The 25,629-nt window shown below is 39.7% G+C and overlaps 1 pseudogene; it reads left to right on the top strand.

Annotated features, from left to right (window-relative positions):
* The first annotated feature begins 21,708 nt into the window (after nucleotides 1–21,708).
* The window catches only part of LOC141656753 (uncharacterized), a 41,479-nt pseudogene continuing 37,558 nt past the window's right edge, over nucleotides 21,709–25,629 (top strand).

The following is a 25,629-nucleotide window of genomic DNA, read 5'->3' as shown; positions in this document are numbered from 1 at the left end:
CTGCTCTTGCATTTTGACAAATTTGTCATCCTCATATCATCAAATAAACTAAACTGCACCTTCAGAGTAAGCAAAAAGCTCATGCTTATTTTCTAAGTTCATTACAAGCTCTTGCTTAGAACAATTATTCTTTTACATTTACTCGAACTACGTGCAAGGGTTTGATTTTATTTTTCTAAATGAATACGTAGGCAATCCTTCACAGGATACAACCCATTATTTTAAAATGTAAATAGAAGGACATTTGCATTGCATTTGGAATTCGACAAGAATAATAAATAGAAAATCACAACGGTTTCATGACCAATTAACCTTTTTTATTTCATTCATTTTCTAATAATAATACGCTACATAATAAAAATAAAAATAGGCTAGGATTCTAAAAACCCCACCTTTTTATTACAACAATAATAATAATAATAAATAATAATAAAGACTTGGGCTATTCCTCCGTCTTCCCTTTGCCCTTGTCATTCTTGTCATACTTCTTGTCACGGCCTCGAGCCGGACGCTCTTGCGCCACTTCGGACCTAATCACCAACGGTCTTTCTCGAGGCCTAGACTTCCCATTCTTATCAATCACTTTATCCACGACAGGAGAGGTCTTCGGTTTCTTCGAAGGATAAACAACTTGAAACCCGGCTTCCTCCTCTCCCTCAGTCAGATGCTTCTCTTTCTCTTTTTCCACCTCGTGCACCTTGTAGTCAACAGGCTCACGCTTCCTCAATCTCTCGCGCTCTTCCGGAGTAGTAGCTTTCCTCCATCGCAGATAGGAATCCGACACCCATAAGGCATTAGCAGAAGAGTTCAAGAACCACACTTTTCTTTGAGCCCATTTAATGGCCCACTCCCTTCGACTCTCGGTAGTAAGCGCCACGGCAGTCTGCGGGACAGTATCAAGCTTCGGGATCGTCTGCTTTAGTCTAACCTGTCTCATCAGCCTTTTCGGGAAGATGCACACCATGAATTCCAAGCCAAGAATGCGCACAGATCGAGTAGGGTCCAAGGAAGAGACTCCAGTGACATATTTGAGGTGCCACCATGGCACAATCCACCTAATCAAAGGGCCATCATCACTCTTACATTTATTCTCCCAATAATTGCAAACTCGAGTGAAGTCCACCATGTAAAGCCTGGTTCTCATTGCAATCGAACGAGCACGATAAGAAGGAACATGAACTGGGGGCTCGATCAATCGAAGGCGCTCCATAAGCCAAACCTACCAAAAGCGGGTATTAGAAAAACCAAAAAAAAAAACGAACAAAAAAAAACGAACAAAAAAGAAAAAAAAAAGAAAAAAAAGAGAAAAAGAAAAGAAAATGTTCTTTTACCTGCAAGATAACGGGACTTCCCAAGTACGGTAGGTCACGATTGGCTTTCCTATTATCCAAGCCCAACAGAATCTCTCCTAGGCATAAACAAGCTGGGCTCTTGCGCAGCTCCATTTGTTCAACTAGGCTCAGAAGACGGGGATCACCCCTCAAGTCTTCATCAACATGCCCTTGGAAGACATACACATGCAACAAGCAAAATCTGAATGCCCTTCGCCTAGCAACATAAGAAACGGTGGGGTCGGCCCTGTTAATGAATCGGTCAATGAAGTCCAACATTCACACTCCTTTCGAGGTCACTAAACGGTCAACCTCAAGCCTAGTCAACCCAAGCAAGTCTCTAAATTTGCTCTTATACCCTTGCGAAGTAGAAGGAATGGCAGGCAAGTGTTCAGGATCCCACCCACCAATCGCAGCAATTTCAGCAGGAAATGGGCAAATGTCGCCTTTAGGGAACGCAAAAACATGATAATTCGGGTCCCAGTAATCAAGACAAGCATCTAAGAATTGTTTGAAAACCTTGATAAGCTTCAAACTCAACAAAGATCCAAGATTATAGGCGCCCATATCGTGTTTCTCCATGTTGGAAAATTCGTTGGTCCATTCTTTTAGGCGAATCTCCAAAGTATTCATGATGAATGCTTGTATTGAGAGTTTTATGTGATAAGACGAAGAAGAGACGGAAGAATTGTGTGAATAAAACCTCCATCGACGTCTCTATTTATACTAAATTCTGTTTCTTAAAATCTGCCAGAACAGACATACTTGGGAAAAGGCGCAGCACCTGCTGCGCCTCTTCAAAGGGACGCAGCTCACGCTGCGCCTCTTCCTCAGCAAGGTCTCTGTGATTTTCCGCGTTGGATCTTTCCTAAATTCCTTGACGAATAATTTCCTATTCCTACGGGTTATTATTTTGGTAAATACGTGGAAATTACCATATTTCGTGTTTCCTAATTTCGCGGGCACGCATTTCGAGGCGACATCAACATTTTCGTCATTTTACCACACTTGTATATTTTCATTTTAGGAAATAATTTTCATTTTAATATAACTCATTTTAGGAAATAATTTTCATTGTAATTTAATTCATTTCCAAATTTATATATTTATTTCATTTATATATTTATTTCATTTCTTTTTAATCATTTCATTTCTAACTTATAGGTTTCTATTTTTTCTTTTTTTAGGGGTAACCCTCCCTACCGTCCGGTCATTTTCGGCAAAATTTTTGCATTTTTGTATTTTCTCTTGCATTTTTGCGTTCTTTTGAGTCATTCGTTTTGCGCTAATTCAGGCCATGTGTATATACAAATGTACGTTCTATGTGATTTCTATGTAAATTTCGGCAGCATGACGGCATAAACCGTCATCTACCAAACCTGTTCAAAGCTAACCTGCAGATACAAGCAACGCAACCCAGCAGCAAAGGCACTCAGGCCATCATATATACAACAAAAAAGGGAAATGTATAGCAAACTGGGGGCTCGAGCCCAAGCCAAGTCCAAATGTCCAAAATGAAGGTCCAAAATGTACAAACGTGCAAGATACAAACAATAATAAAACAAAACTACTGCCGGTCGCCCTCCAGCTCCGCAACTCTTGCCGCGAGAGCAGCAACCTCGGCGTCGCGAACCTCGAGTTCCCTCAACAAGCGAGCTGTCTCCTCCCGAGACTGGGCCAACTCCCGCTCCAGCTCACGGTCCCCCTGCAAACAACAAAATTGGCTCATGTCAATCGTTTCAAGCAATTACAAGAGAAGTTGGAAAATCAAAATTCAAAAATGAAGTAGACACAAGGTTCATACCTGACGACCTCGACCGCCGACAAGTGCCTCGACGGTAGTAGCTCGCAGCCGGTTGGCCACCTTCCATAACGCCACGAACCGAGATGGCGCAACCTACATTTTCAAAAAGAAGTTCTCAATAATTGAATAAGTTCAACCAAATGTGTTCTTACAGAAATATCATGCAAATTAGAGGATCACCCTCCGAATCAGATGCTGCCAGTCGTCCAAGCCAGCATCCGTCACAACCACGTCAAAGTCACGCAGCTCGGAGATCGTCATCCTCCCGGTCGCGTCAGTGTACTCGAGGGTCTCGGGGTACTCTGGGGGCTCGATGCCCGCCGCCTCAACCTCCTGCAAAGTCAAATGTTTCTCATTAATCGATGATCTTTCATCATATTCTCAAAATCAAGAATAAAGGAGAGTAAAGATGCCCACCACAACCGGCCAGTACGCCAACCTCCCGTAGAGGAACGCCGAGTAGTCCTCACCAGGAAGAAGGAGGGCGTCACCACCAACGCCAGCCAAGTCAGCCTCCCTCTCAGCCTCAGAAGGCTCCCTGAACATCGTCCTAGGAGGATCGATGGGAACCGTCAACACATCCCGAGTACCATACAGGACCCATCGATGTCCTCAACAGAAACCGGCTCGAGCTCCTAGGTCTAAGGACCTCAGCCACAAAAGGAGGCGCTCCAGCGTACTCCGCCCAAGGCCTGGGCACCCACTGGGACAAGACAAACAAGGAATCATTCTTATGATCGATTAAAAGCAATGTAGAAGCAAAATGAATATAAGTGAGATGCTCACGCTGTCCAGCTGAAGAGCGTTCACGTCCCGCCGGTAAACACCGTGAGAGGAACGCTTGCTCCTCGTCCTGCACATTACCCAATCCCTCACGACGGGATAGGCCTTCTCCATCAACTCCGGACGAACTATGGCCCTCATGAAGCGGATGAGGACCGCAAAGCCAGCAGTGACCCAGTCCTAACGCCCTAGGGAGCTCAGGTCAGAAAGGAAGGGAAGAAGCTTCGTCGACAGCCTCTCACCCTTGTCTCCGAGGTAGATCGAAGACAGAAACCACCAAAGCCACAAACGAGCCCTCTGCTCAGCTGTACAGGGAGGAGGGGCCGTCTCTCTCCCGTCGATCGTCACCAGCGCCGGGGTCTTCCCCGCAAAGTAGTCTCGGACATAGGAACTGGGTACCAAACCAGGCACTGTAACAGCCTTCGGCGATAAGTTCCAGCCGATCAACTTCCTAGCCTCGGCCGAGTCCACCCTCATGGCAGTCTCCGGCCACTCTATAGCCTCAGTCCCACACGGCAAACCAGAAATCATGCCGTAGTCCTCCAGAGTGACTCCCACCTCACCAAAAGGCATGTGAAACGTGGAAGTCGTGTCCCAGAATCGGTCCAAGAAAGCGCGGACCAGGCTAAGGTTAGCCCGCAGCTTCCTCTTCGCGATATCCCTCCAAGCCTGCACCAGGGCACCAAACGCTCCACGCTCGATCATGGCGCGCTCCTCCGCCGAAAGCCGCTCGTAGCACTCCATCGCCGTCGTGTAATCCGAGAATGACCTGATGTTCCCGGCCTCCTATTGTGATTTGAAACAAAAGCTATCTTTAGTTTTGAATGAAAGTTGGCTAAAATATGAGCAAATCGAATGAAAGAAGATGAGTGATGAGTAATGAATTCAAAGATTACCAAGCTCTTCACCGTCCTGTAGGACAGGTGACCCTCCGCAGCCCAGAGCAAGTGCCTGTTGTCCTAGGTCTCAGCCCACGCGGGTGCTCCCCTCAGCTGATGACCTCCTCGCCCAACGTTGGCCCACCTCGGGGCCTCCTCCTCCTCAACAGCCTCCTCCTCGTGGACCTCGTCCCCAGCAGCCATCACGCGGCGGTGAAAGCCTCCTCCAAAGCCTCCTCGATGACACGAGAAGGATCAACAGCAGTGTCTATCTCTGTGGGAGCTCTCCCAGAAGTAGAAGCCTCATCACCTGCAACGTTAAAGTAATTTTAGGTCGCGTCACGTGACGACAAGCCTGGATTAGGGGATTTTCGAGCCTTCGAAAGCCCTAAAATCGCTCTTTTCTCGCCATCTTTGGCCATATTCTCACAAACCTGATCACTCATGTGGTAATTAGGGTCAAGTCAAGCCTAAGTTGAAGCCTAGTCACGGGTTCTAGTCGAAATTTCGGCAGCATTTCGTTATAACGGCGATTATGCCCTAGAAAAGTGTCCTGAAAAAACCGTCATAAACCAAAATTCCAAGATGGTAAGAAGTTTACCCATCATCCAAGGATCCCAAATATCAAGTTTCATCGCAAATGGGCAATCCTAAGGCTATTTTCGAAGCAATTTACGGTTTAACTTTGAAACCGTCTCAAATTCACTCAAATGCTCAAAACTCAACGAAAATTCGAAACAAATACATGGTTATGTTCCTTATATTACCAATTATCCGTTTCTAATACCAATTTTACAAGGCAAATCCATTTGGGGGAAAAGCCCCAAATTTTCGAATTAATTGGGTTGAAACCCTAATTTTTTCGATCCAAATTAAGCAAATATAAAGGATTGATGCAAGAATGATATACATACCTCGATTAGTCATGATGAATGCAAGCTTTTGGATCAAATTTTGGCGGAAATGGTTAAGATTTGAGAGAGAATTTGAGGAATTTGTGTTTCGAGCAAATGAATTAAAACCCTCTGTTTATCGCGTTTTTACGCAGAAAAGACACCTCCAGGAACAGACGCAGCAGGCGCTGCGCCTCTTCCAAGAGACGCAGCTCTTGCTGCGCCTCTTCCTGGTGTTCCCTCCATACGAGTTTTCAAAAATTCGTTATGAGTTCGTTATTTGTGGGCCCATCTTTGGTGCGCCTCTTCCCCGATGCCATTTTATCTTTTTTTGGCTCGTTTGACGATCATTCTTCGTTCAAACCCGCATCTCTAAGCCAACTGCAGACTATCATACGTTATTTATCGCTTCCAAGACTTTGCTTGTCACAACGAGCAGGTATTCCTTCACAGGTGTTTCGACACGCCTTCATTGTATTCCCCCAGCGAGAGTAAGCGGATCGACAATCCCTCTCGAGACATGGAGACCAGTTCCCGATTATGTTCCCCAACGAGAGTTCACGACCGACAGTCACTTCTTCTCGAGACATGGAGATCAACATCGACCCCAAATTCTTCCGAAGTTTGTTTGAAGCTGAACACAAGCATATTTCTCCCAGCGGTTCCAGACTGTGTCCTGCTGTCTTCCCTAAAATCATCGTTTTATTCCCCAGGCGAACCTTCTTATCTTTCAGACAACCCTTTAGATAAACTTTGGGATAATCCTTCCCTCAACCTTTCTCCCTTCAGATACCCCTTTTCAGGATAAACCTTCATGCCTTCAGACACCAAGTTATCTTCAGACCAAAGAGTTTCGCCGAAGCGTCTTCAGTCCCGTTTCGTCCAGAAGTCTCAGGTATGATCTCTTCTTATGGCTGGCGAGCCTCCTTACTTAGTCTAATGGACTTTAAACGACCCTCCCCGTAAGTCGACAGACTCTAAAATGTTCCCGACGACAGGTCCTTGGCTCAGACCCCTTGAGCCGCCTCGCGTCGCCATAGTCGTCAGGTTGTAATCTTCGATTGACCTGATGGCTATACTTTGACTTTCGCCTTGTCCAAGCCTAAGTCAAAGTGAGGGCTCTGTAGATACCTCATTTCTACACCCCTCGCAAACCACCCGGTGATGATTGGGCCGCATGTTTGGTACGCAGAATGATTTGTGACAGTTCGTAAATTTATAGTCAAGTGATTGCTCAAACATTAATGTCTACCTCTTAGTTGTCATCTACGCGCCGATACGGTCGTTTTGACAGTAATTAGAGTACATTTGGAGTCCGGGCCTAAAACCGTCTTCATTTTCGGATAACCGTTAAATCCCGAGTCAGAATGTTCCGGAATGTTCCGGATATTTCTATTCCATATTTTATAAATATTTCACAATCTTTATTCTTTGGTAAACAATTTCCCGTAATATTCATACAAAATATTAAGGAAAACCAAATTATCCCTTTATTCCATAATTTAAACACGAAAATCTTTCTTCCGCAGGATGAAACCACCTGGGAACAGACGCAGCAGGTGCTGCTCCTCTTGCAAGAGACGCAGTGACTGCTGTGCCTCTTCCCAGGTCCTTTTCTGTGTATTTTTCGTATCTTTTTCATATCTTTCCGAGATTCACTTCCAAAGTCTCTCCGAAAACCCTATTCCTCCACGTGATTAGTATAAATAGAAGCCTTCGCTCCTCATATTTCTCACGCGAGTGTCCGCCCTTCTCTTCTCCCTTTGCATTCTAGAACTTTGTTCTTACTTTTTAGCGTCTACGTGCTTGAACATTCGACCACGTAAGCTCAGATCCTTCTGAGTACCAGCCTCGTTTGCATGACCGACCAATTTGACCAACTCCACAACTAATCAACTTAACTAATCTAATCGTTTTCCTCTTACGAGGACACTTTCGTCTACGTTCGAGTCGAGCATCACTAATCGATAACTTAGTTCATCTCGTTTCGTCAAACATGTAAGTCTGATGGTGTATAATCTCTCTTTTATTATTGTTATTTACTTTTTGTAGCACTAATGTAAGGTTTATGTCGAAAACATCTCTTAAAACCGATTTATAAAACCTCGTTTAAAACCCTTTTTACGGATTTCCTGAAGACAAACCGTCGAGAAAGGACGCAGCAATTGCTGCGCCTCTTCGAAGCAGCGCAGTTCCTGCTGCGCCTCTTCGTGAGGCTGCTGCAGTTCCTGCTTCCTTTCTTCTTCCTTCGTCCTATGTAAATTCGTTCGTTTTTATTTGTTTTCGTTAATTCTTTGTTACAATAGCATAATAATTTCACATGTATATTATTCATCATCATTAACACGTTTAATTCGTCATTAAATCCGACTTGAATCCCTTATAATCCAATATTTGCGGATTTTTGTCATTAAATTCAATCCGGGTTGTAGAAATTCGATTCGTTCATATCGGGTTTCTGGAATTCGATCTTTGATATATTTTCATCTGTCTATTGTCATATTCGTCATTAATTTGTCATTAATCAATCGTTGGTTCATGTAAATAATTCATCTTAATTCCGTCTCATCCATGTTTTGTTGTTTTATGACCATCAATCACATGTAAACAACCTGATAATCACTTCCATCCGAGTAAATATCATAAGCAATCCTTAAATTAACCAATTAATATTAACGATTTGCAGTCCCGGCTTCACAGCCAGAACACACCCTTGGAAGACGCGAAAGAATCGCCTGCGCCTCTTCCAAAGGGCGCGATCTCTTGCGCTGTTCAGGTTGATTTCTGTCTCTGAACTTCCGTTCTGCCTTGACCTAGTTTAATTAGTTTACGTATAATTAACTATTATTCGTATTATCGCCTACTGATCTGTTCGTTAATTCTTTTTTTTATTCTTTTTTCCCAAATTGTCCGTTTTAAAGGTATTTTCGACATAAATCAATGAATCCATTGTAATTATTGTAATTTTTCATTATTGTAATTTTCTTTTATTGTATTTATCATATTTCTTATATCATTTGTATGCCTTCATATGTAATTGAGCATTAAATCCTACTTCGACATTAATTGTATGCTAAATTGCGTGTTAACCGACTTAGTCTAATCTTCACATGTTAGGATTAAAACTTGGATTGTGCATTGCATGCATATAATCGACGATATATCGAGTATAGATGATGTCCCTAATCATTAGTAGAAGCCGCTATCGAGGCGGGCGGGATTAGGTGTTCGATCAAAAGAGCTTCCTAATACGTACCCTCACCCCTTACTCTAGATCTCTGTGAGCATCCGTGTTCATTGGCATCCACGAGAGTCATTCTAGACATAGAATGCTAAGGGTAACGATTGCTTGGTGTTCATGTCTCTACTTTGTGTCTTGACATGGCACGAGGTATTCGAACGGTTTCCAATTTTCCACAATAAATTGGTGGCGACTCCACAAAATGCAAACGCTTGTTCTCTTCCCAAGCGCCCCCGTGGGCCCATTGTCCACATTTTTAGGCGGGAAAATGTGAAGCTTTTCCAATTCATTAGTATATAGGGGACTATTATAGATCCCGCGGCCGCGCGGTTTTTAGATAGAGATATAAAAGAGGAAGTTTAACACTTTTACTTCTAATAAAATTGTCGGTTTTACTGAAATGGTATTATTAATTTTATTTTAAAAAATATTGTTTTTATATCATTATATCTACTAAAGGTGCAATATAAACATGAATTAATGACATTTGTAATACAATCAGATAATATATGAGTATACTTATGTACTCCGTATAAGTTATATAAAACATTTATAAAATAACCAAAATTTAATGTTCACATAATATGGAGCAGGAATAAATATTATGTTAAAAGGAAAGAAAAAAATATATAATTCATAAGTTTTTACGTTTTAGAAGTACAAATATCTATGAAACTTATTAATTTGTAGTCCATAAGTTTGTATCAAAAGACAGAATAGTAGAATTATTTAGAAAGTATTTTCTAAAAAAATGTGTTCGTGGTCATCATGTTTAGTTTTACAGATAATAACAGTAAAATATTTCTAACACACCATACGTTTAATTAGTGCAATTTTATTTATGTAACAAAATTAGAATATATTATTAATATGTCTATGCAAGTTGAAAAAATATATCTTTTTAAATTGGAATAGAGTAATTTATTGTTTGTAATAGTAGGGCCAACTTGTAAATATGATATAATGATGAAGTCTAATTATAGAATAACTCATTTAGGCGGTAAAATTTTAGTAAGCTTTTATTCCTTTAGTATAAGGAGGATAAAAGGGGGAAGTGAAATTATATAATGTAATTCTCTTATTCATTATAATAATAATATTATTATTACAGTTTATTCAGTTTTTTATTTTTAAAGACAAAAATAAGCCACTAGAGAATACAATATAGGGAGGATAGGTATTTAACATCGACTTTATAGCTATAATATTTAAATTTAAAATATTAGGTTAAGTTCCCTTCGTTATTAAAAAGAATGGCAACATGAAGTCATAATTTTATTTATAATTAGACTTATTCATTTTTTATAATGAATTTCGGAAAATCTACTCCCTTCCAATTTCTTATTATCTTCTCTATTTCCTTTTTAACACAAGTTTGATTATCTTCCCTCTTTCCTTTTTTTGGTAAGTTTCATTCATTTTTAATTTATCTTTCCTAAAAAATCAACAACTCCCACTACTTTATTTATTCTTTATTCATTATTTATTCTTTATTATTTTCTCTCCCCTATAAACATTACAATTCCAATACTTTATTCCTTCTTTATTCCCTTTTTTTTTTTGTTCTCAAAAGAAAGGGGAAGATATTAGAAAATTTGAGGGAGTATTTAATAATATATTTTTATATTGGGTTCCCATAAAATCACGGCATCTATGTGCTAAGACACGGGAATTGTCAATATATACCCCTATAGATTGTCCTGTGGGACCCACAAAAGACACTTGCAGTGAACAAAAAATGGTGTTTTGGGTATATTACGCATATTTTCCGTGGATTGGTTCATACCTCCCGCGGAAATATGGGCACCCTTTTTATAACTTTAGTTTTGAATATTTAAGTTCATTAACATGTACCAAGTACGAGTTTTCAAGCTAGTTCATAATAATATTACTCCGTCTATAGTATAATATTATATAGTTTTAAGAAATTAATTAATTTTAAAAAAAAAATAATTAAAAACTAATAGTGCAGCATAATTTGGAAAATTAAAATAAAATGAAAAAACTATTTATTAAAAAACAGTCTCTGAGGAGACATGTGCAAACATATAGTATAAACGGTAATATAATATGAATAAGAGAAGCGAATGCAATTCAATTTCATAAAATATAAAATTTAGAAGGTAAATACAGGTTGACCAAACGGTACCAGATTGAAACTAGTTTTGTACAAAAATGGCAGCTATTGCCGACTGAAATTAAGTCGTATTCGACCATTTCACACGAGAATAACGAGTGTTATAAAGCCTAGTGATTAAGAAAAAAATATCATAACAACAAGTCACATGTTTGAATCCCCTCCCCTATATATTTTATGCAAATACTTGTATGAAGAGTTAAGAACGATTAACACCTAAGAGAGAAAGGGAGGTGAACTAAGTCTACTTTTAAAAAAAATTCTCCTTAACTTGGTTATTTGATAATACAAGTAAGAACTTATTAAATACAAGACTTGAGAAACTTATTGAATTTAAGTTCACGAGTAAGAGCAGATTTATGCCACGGTGTGAGAAACTGTGACACAGACAAGGCAGCGAGATAAGCAATAACTAAGTAAAGAAGGCAAACATAAAAGTAAATGAATGAACAAGACGATGCTTAAAAAATTGGTTCAGCTTTTACTCCGAAACCTACGTCCAACCGTTATTTTATTGCTTGTTTAGAAATTTAGTCAAACTACAAAACTCCTTTCAATGAAAATAACTCGCTGACTCGCTAAAAACATCTTTATTTAAAACAGTCAAATTAACTATTTATAACCTCACTAATTACCTACTAATTAAACTAAAGTGGAGTGGAAAGCAAGGTCGAACCCAAAGAAAGGGGGAATTTGTAAACGGTTTTCAAATGCGTAATTAAAGTAGTTGCAATTAATTAAAGAACAATTATGTAAAAATGGGTTTTTTTTTAATCAAAGGCAAATAAATTCAAATAAGAGTAAAGAGCAACTAAGTAAGTAAATCAACCCAAATTAGTAAACCTCTTATGGTTGATCCTAGGCACAATCAATTCCCAATTAAATATTATTGCCCTATTATGGAGATAAATCTCCTAATCTTCTTAATAGTTGTTAATGACAAGGAAATTACATTTAATCATCAACCCTATCAACCCACCAAGTAGAAATCACATACATTGGTTCAATTAATAAGAAGATAAAACATGAAAGATCTAATAGAGGTGATTAAACACAATGAACACAATTTATGAATAATCACAAGTTAATCTCTTTCTTGTTGGTTAAGCTAAGAAGAAATCACATTCATTAGCCTAATTACAAGGGGTTGCAAAGATGGAATTACAAGGAAATCACACTTAATAATTCCAACAACAAGGAAATTAAGGAACTTGATAAGATTAAGTAACAAGGAAACCACACTTAATTAAGTTAATCAAATAAGATTTTCAAAATCCAACAACTAAACACAAGAAATTAACAACAATAATAATAACTAGGGAAAGATTAGAGTGTCTTACAACCAAATATTACACCTTTTCGGATTGGATTAAGCAATAGAATTAGCACTCCATTCTAGATCTAAATACCAAATAAAAAGATGATAATCCCAAAATTATAATTTGATTAGAAATATAAAGTATAAGATGGTAGATAATGAAAACCTAATGTAGTCACCTATTTATAGGCTAAACCTAATTGCGGTTGAGGGGCTTCAAGTGGATATTTAGTCCGTAACGAGCGAAAACACAGCACGTAGGGTGCAGGTGCGCCTTTGGGTATGACAACACTTTTTCCGAAGACCATATCTTTCTCATTACTTGGCCAAATGAGGCGTGTGACCTGCCGTTGGAAAGCTAAGAACATAAGCTTTCACTTCCACTTGGCCTTGTGTCGATAAGAGCTCTAAAACTCAAAATATACCCATTTAAAGTTGATCCTTATGCAAACGAAGCTCCAAATCTTCAGTTGCTTCATCCTTTCACTTCTTCATGTCTTAGCTAGTATTCCTTCTTGATTGTACATGTTTTGTACCATGGTAGAATTCAAGACATGCCTTTGCTTTCGATTATTGCTCAAAACTCCATTATTACCCCGACACTCGGAAATCGGCAATAGTGACGTAAATCATGTAAAACCGCATCTCAATGTCGCTTTATTATACTTAAAATATGCTAAATAGATAGTAAAAATACGAGGCTATCTATCACTAGCTCGCCAACCAATCCCGATTGCACTTGCTTGAAGCTACTCCGCTTCAAGACTTGTCGTTCTATTCTCAACTATTACAAGATTGTCGTCTCGCACTTGTTCTCTTAAGAGCTGATGAGACAAAGATTAATCTAATAATGAGATATAAGAACATAAGACAATGCAACAGGGAAACCGACTGTGACTGATCACTTGAAAACTTTTACTTAAAAACAACTTTGTAAGAAAACCAGAAAACGAAAAGCTTCAACTTTGAAAAACTTTTGCAAATAATGAAGTTTAAATGCTCAGAAAGTCTTATGTTGTAAATGAGGGAAATAGCTCCTTATATAAAAATCTAAGCTTTAGAAATGATGAAACTTTCATTATTTTAAAATGCTTTTTAGAGTAGAGTGGCTGATTCAAATCTACACAGGCTCAATGAAAGACTTCGGTAACTTTGGAAAGATTTGATGATAAAGCAAAAGACATGGTTTCTCAAGTTAAGGAAGACAAAATCCCCCATTTAGAAAAAAGCATATGTCAACTTTGAATTTATTTGAACCCAAAAAGCTTAGATATTTTCCATATGATAAAGCATGTTACTCTCTTGAGTTTTGCTCATAAGATTTCTGAAATTAATAACTGATGTGTGTTTATTTTGTCATAATTCCTCCCTCTTTTCTATGCATTTTGACCTGTTTTTATACGGTTTCGCGTGCTCTTACTTGCATTTTGTGTCCGGATTCCCCGTACTATGAGTTTGTGACTCATCTTGTAGGACTTGAGGCGGAAATGAGGAAATTGGAGCAAGCAAGGCGGTTTTGAAGCAAGCATAGGGAAGATGAGGAAGAAAAGCTGAGAAGGTGTCTCAGCCGGTCTGCGGGCAGCCGGTCAGCCAGCTGGGAACCCTCCCCTTAAGCCTTGATGAAGAAAAGGAAGAAATGTTCCAGGAGCCTCCCAACCGGGCTGATAACCGGCGGTCGGGGGGCCGGTCGTGCATACCTGATAACATCGAATTTTGAAGAAGGTTTACTGAGGACCCTAAGTCGGGTGGGCTACCGGCAGCCGGCCGACCGGCTTTGCACACCTGATGACCGAGTTTTGGGTTTCAACTATTATAAGACTCCCAGCCGGGCAGGCCATAGACTTTTAATCTTTCCCTAATCATTCCTTAATTACTCTACAATTTAGTTTAGATCTAGTTTAGTTGAATTGTTTAGCTTTATTACTTGGGTTTGTAAGTGAAGATTTTGAAGAAATTCTTCCATTATTAATGCAAAGGTTCCATCTTTCTTAAGTGTTGGTATAATTTCTTTCCTTGTTCACTTTAGTTTTCAATTGTTTATATTTCTATTTTCATCTTTAATTGTTGTTTGAATTAGCATAATGTTTATTGTTATGTTTGTGTTTCTCTCTTCAATTGTTTATATGTCTCTTGTTAACATGAGTGAGTAGTCCTCCCTAGGGCTTAGGGGATCTCAAGTAAGGATTAGATGTTGTGAATGAGTTGTTAACATTTATGTTTTGGGTGATTTATTGGTATTCATAAACATGCATTGAAGGTGTTTGATGAAATGTGTGAGTGAAAGTTTACATCTTTTATCAATATATGCTTAGTATTTCCTTGAATGAGAGTTCTTCGGGATGCTTAATAGTGTGTTTGTGATGAGTTGATAATCAAAGTGAAAATTTTGTGTTCAATTTTAGGAGAGGTTAAGAAATTAGTCCCATAATCCTAGACCATTAATTACACATAACTTGGTAACACCGTTTCTAATCTACCTTGCTTGGGTGAACCCGAATACCCTAGTTTTCCATCAATCGTTTACGTTTCATACTTTAATTAATCTTGCTCTCTTTTGATTGTAGTTATAGTTAAGTTAATCACATCTACATCTCATTTATTAGACTAGAATAAGATTTGCAACCAACGAAGTACAAATCCCCATCATTCTTGAGTTCGACCCCACCCCGATTACTACTTGTTTTAAATTGGGTATTTATAAATTTGTTTGGTGTGAGCATTGACGACAAAAATCATTCATCAATAACCCAATAAAATGATTTACGAAATAATATTTGACAAAGTTTGATTATGGAGCAGTAATCAGACGTAAGTCACAGTGACGATGGCTTAGACAATGCATCGTTGCACTAGCAAATGAACTCGTACCTCCTATAACACCAAAGTAAGATTACATAGACATACTTCGTGATGTTCGATAAGCAAATCATCACACTTTTGATCATTGTTGGGCATCCTTCAGGCATCATTAAATCACAAGGAAATTTGGCATCATCAACCAAATATGGTTCTAACATTGTATAAGACAATTTTGTTCAAATTTATCGTAAAACGTGAACTTTTAGTGATCACTTTCGACTCACTAAAATAGGATCGTGTTTCAACCTGTTTTACAACCACATTAATATAAAACCGTCTTATACAAAGTAACAAGACTAACAGTTGGAAGGTAGAACCGCCAAACTTGGGCGTCATTGTGCATATCACTCTGTTTTTGCAACAACGATCTTACAATATTTAATCCTTAGAAATACATATCTGTTGCATGCTAGGTTAGGTCATAGTGTGGTGTGTCGCAAAACTTGTTGTCAAAATTTTACCCAACCAAAACAATATTTATAACTTTACAAACTACTCTTAGTAAAGAGGCAAGTAAAGGTCGGATCCCAAGGGACGGGTATTGATGTAGGATTTTCAATTGTAATTGATCGTGTCTAAAGGTGTCACAATTTGGGGTTGAGATAGGAGATCAATTAAAACTAATCAATAATAAAAACAAATCAAGGTAGATAAAATGAAGATGTAAACAATTGATTAAAAGCACTAGGGTATCATGGGTTCATAGGGGAATACATGGGAGTTGATTATACAAACATGTTCTCGAATTATAAGCAAGCAATTATTGTTGTGATGGGATCGATTTAGTGTATATCTTACAATCCCTAAGAAGGTTTGGATCCCGGAGCCGAATCGATTAGATTGTACAACACCTACAAGTCGACTTAGTCCTTCCTATCCAACTATATGCATGGTCTAATGAGACTCGAGTTGGTTTATGTCTTACAAGTCTCTTTGAAAAGATAGGTGATGGGTAAAAAATGCAAGGATTCATAGCCTCGCATTTCATCAAACATAACATGTGCATAAATTGAAATCACAACAAGCAAGCAAATAAATTATGTGAACATATTATTAGATTAAACATGAATCATTCCCCATGTTGGTTTCCCCTAATTACCCATTAACCCTAACTATGAAAACTACTTACTCATGATCAAGTTTAACATGCTAACAAGATTGTCAATCACATTAATAAGGCAAAACATGATGAATGAATGAAAATGATTAACAATAATTAAAGCAAGGATTAAGAGAATTATACCTATGGAGATTCCAAAATAATAATGCAAAGAATAATAGAAGTACTTGATGATTGATGGAAGGTTGTCAATCTCCCAATAAACCCAAATGATCTTCTAATTACCCAAAATAAATGATGAACAATAGAGAAATTAAGGAAAGATTAAGTATTGAGATTTGTATTAAGACTAAATTAAGAGTTGATTACAAGATTAAGATGAGATTACTAATTGATTAAAACTTGATTAAGAGAGCATGCTAATCTAAGTAGTACAATGGGGGTATTTATACTAAGGATTAGGTACATAAATTAGGGTTACTAAGGGCTTAAATGACTATTAAGACCCTTAAGAAAAGTTGAGGAAATGCTCCTCTCCAAGGAGATGAGCATCTCCGTTTTGCTAGTCCCGTATGGATATGCTCGTCCCGAGCGGCTTGGAAGCTGGCACGGTGGGTTATGTCAGGAGATCCGAGCGGATCATTAGAGGAGATGCTCGGATCCTAGGGCTTCAAGGCGAGCGTCTTAAGCTCGGGACGCTCGGATTGTTGTGCAGGGAGACGCCCGAATTGCTAGCAATCCGCTCGGATCCTGGGTCAGACAACTTCTCTTCTCTTCATTCCTCAACAATCCGCGGGTATCTTGTTGAGGATGCAAGGATCCTTTCATCATTGCCCAATCTACCTTATTATCTACATAGGCCTTCTAGTATCGTCTTCCCTTTGATGCTTGGTCATTGGATGCGATCAATTTAGCTCCATTTTGTCATGTCAATGCAAGGTTTGCACTCCTCTCCTACCAAGGAAACAAAACCTCAAATAATATGCAAAATCGGAAACTAAAGATAGTAAATGACCCAATTATGCACTATAAAGCATAGGAACAAGGCTATTCGGGGACTAAATGTGCTCAAATATGAGTCACATCAAACATCCCCAAACCGAACCTTTGCTCGTCCCCGTGTAAAGAGGTGACAAAAACTAGGACCCTTATTCAAACTAACCTACTAATATAGCCGATATGAGACAATTAGCAGGTCTCACTCCGCCCCTTCAACTCACAACAAGACAACCATGAGATAGGATGCCTTTTTGCAAGGCAAGGTGGGGTTTGCCAAAATGGCGACACATCCAAGCATTAAAGCACACAAAATAAGTAATGGTGGAAATTATCTAAAGGGGAAGCAATCAAAGGGTACATATTCCATTATAGATACAATTTCTTCAAACTACTAAGCCTAGAAGGATACCAATAAATCACCTCCAAGTTGTGTCAAGCTAGGGTACCTTTGTCCTCAATCATTAAATGATTTCGTCAAGAGTAGACTCCCTATGGTGTTAGAAACACTGGAGGATCGCGGAATTCCCCTTCTTGCCTAGACAAGAAGAAGGGTCGTCCCCTCTCTACCATGCACAAAAGTGGATACGATGGAAAATGGATCAATAGAACTTGAGTCAAAGGATACTAGCATGACACATCCTAGGGTGTTTTACAAGTATTCTAAAAGCAAAGTCTTAAGAAGAAAAAGTATCTACAAGGGCCTTATATACACTTGTCAAGTTTCCCAAATAGATGCTTTCACAAAATTTTTCCTAAATGCAACTATATGCCATGATGCAACTAACATTTATACATCCTAATGCATATGCTTCTACCAACTAGTATGCCATATAATCTAAATGCAATCCTATAATCACATTGTTTATACCGCATCAATCAAAATAAAGCCACATAGTTATTAACATAAAAAGGAAAAAGGAGATTGGAAAGATCATACCATGCGGTCTTCAATATCCTCATGTCTCGGATGTGGCGTAGTCGATCAATGTGAAAAAAGACGAACAAACACAATATATACAAAAATATATACAATACTACACTATGAAGGAAATGAACATGTTTTTGAATTTTTGCATTTTTCAAATTTTTATAGTTTTTATGATTATGAAATAAAAGACATGTTTTTGTATTTTTCAATTTTTATCATTTTTGTTTAGCAATTCATGTTAGAATTTTCCACCTCCACACTAGTATGGGCATTGTCCTCAATGGCCAATACGATAGGAAATTATGCAAGCTATATGAAAATGCATGATTCCTAAGCTAAATGCAAACTATATGATTTATATACAAAAGTGAATGCAACTACACTATACTATATGATGCATGAGTTTTTGTTTGGTTGGAGAGTATAATTTAAATTAACTCCCAATGCATATGCTTGAATTTCCCCAAACCAAGTGAGAGTGAGGGAGTTCATGCATAAAAAATGCTATGCATGCAACTAAACTAAATTTTGTTATTTTGGATTTTTCATGTGGGAACAATAAAAGACACCTCAATGGGACCGAGGTGGGAGTCCTCTATATGTTGCTAGGACTCAATACTCATGATCAAGAATAAATTAAAAAATAAGAGAAATGAACAAAGCTAAAGGAGGTGTAGGAGACTCACCAAGTATTGTGGCATCCTCCCAAGAGCTTGCTAATCCTCAATCATTGCCCATGGCGATGTCACTACCATCTCTATCATCATCACCAACTTCCTCACTAGCATCGTCATCCTCATCTACCTCCATAGACCCGGAGGCTTCACTACTTTCACTTGAGCTTTCTTCTTCTTCCTCACTCCCCTCTTCTTCTTCACCTTCTTCATCTTCTTCTCCACCACTCTAAACAACAACCTCCTCATCACCCATGCTAGCATCCCTAGGAGCATTAGGAAAGAAAACTTCCCTATCCGCCCAACTAGTCAAAGGACATGATGGGTCAAGAAGTCCTTGCCTAGCTACGTGTAAGAGGGGCGGATATTGAGCTCTATATTCATTGACTCGGTCTTCATGGGCTTGCTTATGCATTTCTTGCATCAAAATAGTCAAGTAATCGTTCCCCACCGTAACATTTTCGGGTCGAAACTCATGGTAGGTGAACGGGTAGGGTGGAGTGATAATAGAGGAGGAGGGCTCGGCAATGGCCTCCCTATGGTGTTGCATTATTGACTCGGCTTCCTCGGAGAGTGGGAGAAGATAGTGTGGGCTATGGACATTTAGCCGGCAAATTTTGTTCGGTAGAATGAAGGACTTGGCATCTTTTGTAAGCCACTCAAATTTGTCGTCATTAATATATACCTGTTACGGTGAATATTTTTCAGACGACATGTTAGCTGCTTGAAAGAAAGTATGTACTATGTAGTACCTTTGTCTTGGATAGTCAATGGTCTGTTTACATTGGCGGCATTTTCCGTTTTCATCAATTTCGGCGGTACATGTGTGCAAGATAGGTATCGCCATTTAAGATCTGATCGTACTTCAATCTTTGGAGATATTCGGGTGGATCTTTTAGTAATGGCAGGGTTACCTTCCCCTTTTGATAGCAGATGCAATATTTGGGGCGCCCATTTGTGCGGTTTCCAACCGATTCTTCAATCTACACAACTGCGTCACAAAACTCACATGTCTTAGCTGGCCCCCCAAGGAGATTCAACAAACACTCCTGGCACCCAAAAAAATTGTTAGCAGTCTACTAAGTGCTCTACTAAGTGCTCCACAGTATAATCCAGTAACTATATTATCACTTGCTTTCTTTTTCAGCATGCGGATTTCTTTGTTCCATAGTTGTTGCATTTTTTGACGAACCTGCAGGTGACATATCTGGTTAGTAATTCAAGTTCGTAGTTTCACATTGAAAGTATATATTTTATGGCCTAGTTTTAGACTCACCTGAACCCGACGCACTGCTAATTTGGCTTATACATTTAATTAAGTTATAAAAATGTATTGTTACTTACTTTCATGGTCGGCGTGACTGGGTGAGCTACTTGTGCTTATACGTTTACCATCACTTCTTCTCTTCCTTACGCCCTTTCGTGTTAGGTACGACATGTGTAGCATGGGTGTCTAGTTGTGGGGAAGTATCTAGCTGCATGGGTTCAGGTAGTTCTATGCCAGAAATCGGTTCAGGTAGTTGCGTCCCAAGGTGAAGATGAAGTTGCCTTGGGGGGGGGGGGGGGGGGGCATTTGTTCTTACTCTCCTCCTTCTAATTCTTATGCGTGTTCTGAGTCTGCGGTGTCGCTTCCATACAAGTACACAACGCCTTCTAAACCTCTTGAGCTTGCTTTGGTTGGTAAGAAGGTTGTTTATGTGTTGAGATACCATGTAGTATGGGTGGCCTGGTGGCCTTAGTGTAAATAAGTGATGGACTTCCCTTCGGTAAATGTTACTTCTCCTTCGCCTTTTTGCTAGTATATAAGTTCATAGACACTTGTTTATTTTAGTTAGGCTTTTGTATGTGGTGCTATGGCTCTGCTTCTGATTCATGAGATCCATGTTTGCCGGTATTCCTGAAGTTCTGGTCATATCATAGGTACAAAATAAGCAGATGTAAGCAGGGGTTGGCTGAGCTTTGTTGACTGTGAAGTGTAAGACTTATACTCTAAGACAAATGTAGAGGGGGTTTAAATGGCATTCCTTATTAGTAAGTATACATATTTATGGATTACAGTTCATATTCGTTCATGGCGAAAGCTTATGATCGTGTTGAGTGGTGCTTCCTAAAACGAGTGCTTGAGGTGATGGGTTTTAATCGAAATTGGATTGCGCGGGTTATGGAATGCGTCTCGACTATGTCCTTTTCTGTCCTTATTAATGGGTCACCGACAAGGGAATTACAGCCATCGAGAGAGCTCCGACAAGGGGATCCCCTTTCTCCTTATTTATTCATTCTTTGTGCGGAAGCCTTTTCCAATCTTATTAGGCGAGCTGTGGCTAATAGTTCTCTCCATGGTATTCGAATTACTCAGGCGGCACCGACGGTCTCTCATTTATTTTTTGCGGACGATAGTCTAATTTTTCTGAAAGCTAATTTGAGGGAAGCCGAGGTAGTCACGAATATTATTAGTCGGTATGAGGAGGCGTCCGGGCAACTTGTGAACTTGGAAAAGACCACGGTCTCCTTTAGTAAAGGCGTGGTCAGGGATCGAAGGGAAAGCATTGTGGCGAGACTTGGAATGGTGGAAGTGGCGGAGTAGTCCAGGTACCTTGGGCTGCCGACGGTCGTGGGGCACTCGAAGAAAGTCCTAACGGACATCATCCGTGATAAATTGAGTAAAAGGTTGCAGGGATGGAGGGGGAAAACATTGTCTAGGGCGGGTAAGGAAGTTCTCTTAAAGGCAGTGGCCAATTCACTTCCTACCTATGTTATGAGTATTTTTAAAATTCCCGCTAATTTCTGCAACGATCTCAAGTAGATGGTATCACGGTTTTGGTGGGGTCATGGAGATGGGAAGCGTGGCTTATCCTGGGTGGCGTGGCATAAATTATGTCAACCCAAGTGCAAAGGCGGTTTGGGCTTCAGAGACTTCAGGTTGTTCAATCTCTCATTGCTCGGAAAACAAGTGTGGAGGCTTATGACTAAACCGGAGTGTCTTTGGGCGCGAATTATGAAGGCGAAATATTACCCTAATGAAGAGCTGATGTCGACAAGCATTGGAAGTAATCCCAGTTATACGTGGAGGGGGATCATTGAAGCGAGAGATGCGGTGTTTTGTGGTTTTCGTCGTCGCATTGGGGATGGCTTATCAACTCGGGTTTGGGGCGACGCATGGATACCTGGTACTCATACGGGTAAGGTATTATCCCCGTGCCCGCAGGGGTGTGAAAATTGGGTGGTGGCGGATTTATTGGCTGACGGGGTTGGTGGGTGGAATGACGAGAAGCTTAACCAAGTCCTCCTGCCCTTTGAGTGCTCTCGGGTGGCCAGTATACGGCTTAATAATAATCGGCCTCGGGATGATTGGTATTGGTGTGCGGAGCGGGATGGTAATTACACCGTGAAATCGGCCTATTGTCGTCTTGTAGGGGAAAACTTTGACATGGGGGAAACGTCTGACTGGGAACGCGAGAAGTGGCTTTGGAATCGACTCTGGAACGTACCGGTTTGGCCTCGCATCAAACTTTTCTTCTGGCAACTGTGTTGTGAAGCTTTGGCAACGAAAGCGAATATTGTAGCTCGAATTGGAGGTGAGTATCCTTTTTGTTCTTTTTGTCATTCACATTTCGAGTCGAGTCTTCATATTATTCGGGATTGTTGGGTGGCTCAACAGGTTTGGGATGGCATGGGATGGGGGAGTGAGGGCGAGTTAGAGGGAGGAAGGGTGCGATATTGGGTTGAGGCGAGGTGGAAGGAGCTTGGGGTTAGGGAGCAAGGGAGATTCATGGTGGTTTGTTGGGCTATTTGGGAGCACCGAAACAAGGTGGTCTTCGATGGGGTGGGGATCAATCCGGCTGGCATCACTAAACGGGTCCAAGATGTGCTTCATGAAATCGATGGAGGGGGCTTTGGAGGGGAGCTGCATGGTGAGGTGCGGGAACCAAATGGGACGGAACAGAGGGACGATAGGTGGGTGGCAGCTCCACGGGGGTTGGTCAAGGTGAATGTTGATGCGGGGGTCAAGGACGGGGAAGGTGTGGGAGTTGGTGTGGTGTGTCGAGAAGAAACGGGGAAGGTGCTTTGGGGCATGGCGCGGGCTTGGAAAGAGGAGTGGGAGCCGTGTGTTGCGGAAGCGGTGGCTGTTCTTGAAGGCCTTGAGGAAGCGAAGAATCGAGGACTCGATATGGTGATGATTGAAAGCGATTGTGCACAAGTCATTGAGGCCCTCAACAGGAAGAAGCTAGGGTGGAGCATTTTCCTTTTAGTTATTAGTGACATTTTATCTTTAGCCAGTTCTTTTACGTCTGTCTCGTGGTTGTATACGCGTCGAACAAACAATAGTGTCGCTCATGCTTTAGCTCATTTATTTCCTAGAGTAGAAGGTAAATGTGTGTGGTCGGATGTTTTACCTCCGATTGCGAACACTGCTGCTTTGGCTGATCGTTTATTAATTTAGTGTGCCCTTAGGGTGCTTTTTCAAAAAAAAACAAAAAAAAAAAAAAACTCGAGAAATGCGAGAGCTCATCTGGAGATACTAACATTCATGGCGACCTCAATTGTACCCGCAAGATTTTAGTTAACATTGCTATTCCTAACAACTGTGTATGTTGCCTTTTCTTTTATTAATTCTCGATGCAAATTTCATCATGATTTTTTTGCAAACAAATTTTCTCTTTTTTTTTTGCTTTTAACTCGGATTTAAGGCTTTATGACCGTGCTCAAATTATGCCACCGGTGGAGTGCCCTCTTTGAGGATTCCGTTAATTCCCACTCCTGTGCGCTCCCATGATTTCGCCCTGGGTTTCAAAGGACCTAACATGTGAGAGGGCGTGTTAGAATATAAAATCACCCACATGTAGTGTCCGACATTGTTGGAGAAAGAGAGACTGTACAACTTTATAACCAAGGAGACGACTACTCCTATTGACAATTGGTTTTAGAATGGAACCTCCCTTGTGTCGTCGAGTGGTGCGTCTCTCCTCCGTTTGAGTGTGGTCCGACCCGTTTGCATGTTCTAACACTCTGCATGTTGTTGCTTACTCATTTTTAAAATTTTACATTAATTTTATGTTGTTTTTTGGTGGTGAATTTTCATTACAATGGATGGACATTTCAGCAAGAATTCATCACCAAAGTTTCATGTTATGACTTTGCACCATACACATCGTTAGTGGCTCTTGAATAACGTACCGAGTTCTTGAACTCTCCCTTATGATTTGCTTGTGATAGTTTGGGGAGGGGTTCTTTGAGAACATCACTGTTTTCGGTGAGATTGAATTAATCAAATTGCAGAGAAGCATTATGAGTTCCATAGTAAAGTTTCCATGTTATAATTCTAGTTTTGTTTTCAGGGTAATTATGAAGCAGCCATGTTATAATTCTAGTTTTGTTTTCAGAGTGGTGGTGAAGCATCCATGGTGGCAGAAGTTGTGGAGGTGGAGGAAAACTCTACCAACAAGATGCAGACATTGCGTGTACCTCCCGTGATTACAATCAACAAGTCTGCTGCATATGCACTTTTCGAGCTGATTTATATACGCGTATGGTGACTAGTTCTGCACACCTCTTCTAGTATTTTTTTTTTCTTTTTTCATTTCTAAGGATTTCAAGAGGCTGAATAGTCTCGATGTACTGCTAGCTGCTTCTAGTGTTCAAGTTTCGTTAGAATCAGGAACCTTCTATTGCTTTCTTACTATTAATATACGCATTTTCATTCTTGGTAATCGACCGAAAAATAACTAGTTTTAAGGACTATGTTGCTGTCATGGTGGATAGGTATATTTTTTTCTGTTTGAAATCGCGTTTCTTAATTTATGTACTTCTAGTTCCTCTAAGTAAAGAAATTACAGTTGACTAGGCATTTGAAATTACATGGCCTTGATCAAATTTCAGGATGTGCCTTATAAACCCCAAGAATTTTATGTCCAGACACGCAAATGTGAGCCATATGCTGATGCAAGAATAGTGCAGATATGTGAGAGGCAAACTCTTTTTCTTCTTCCTAGTATTTATTGGGTAACCCTTTTGTGACATGTATTGAATGTGCGTCTGTCTGGTCACTCATCTATTTTTGTTTCCATTCAATTATTACATCCTTATGTGCTCGAATCATACGTCAAATTTGCCATCAGGTTATTGAGTGATTCAATTTTCGAGATACCTTTTCATGTTTGTCTTTGAATATGGTTAAGGAATCTTTTCATTTAAACATATATGGACTTGAAGCGTAGATTGATTATCTTTTTTTAATTTGTTCTATAGATTGAGGGATGAACAAGGACATATTATTGAAGCCTCTGAGGTATTTCCTGTGACTTATTTGTTCTATAGATTGAGAGATGAACACTTCTCATCTTCTTTTGTGTTTCATTTCTCACATTCAGCCTATCTGCTGTCCTTGTGGGGATCGAAGACGAGTACCTTCATCATGTGGAAACTTCTGTAAGTGCCTCGTATTGATTCATACTCATTTGACATCTATATCGTATGGAATGTATTTGTGGTATAATCTCATATACTCTATGTCGACCAGTTGACAAGATACTAAAAGGAAAAGCAAACACTGCACATTGTCTAAGATTTCCTGTGGATTGGTATGTTTACTCACTCTTTTTGGTTGGTTCCTTGTTTTATATCTACGTAGGTTACTACGATCTCTTTTTATGTTTTTACATAGTAGAAGTAGAAACTTCATTTATGCAAGATTACTACAAGTCAGCAACAACAATAATACCCTGAC

The sequence above is a fragment of the Silene latifolia genome, chromosome 1, assembly GCF_048544455.1.
Source record: "Silene latifolia isolate original U9 population chromosome 1, ASM4854445v1, whole genome shotgun sequence".
Taxonomy (NCBI): Eukaryota; Viridiplantae; Streptophyta; class Magnoliopsida; order Caryophyllales; family Caryophyllaceae; genus Silene; species Silene latifolia.
Note: the sequence above shows the minus strand (reverse complement) of the source record. Positions and strands in the feature narration are given on the sequence as shown.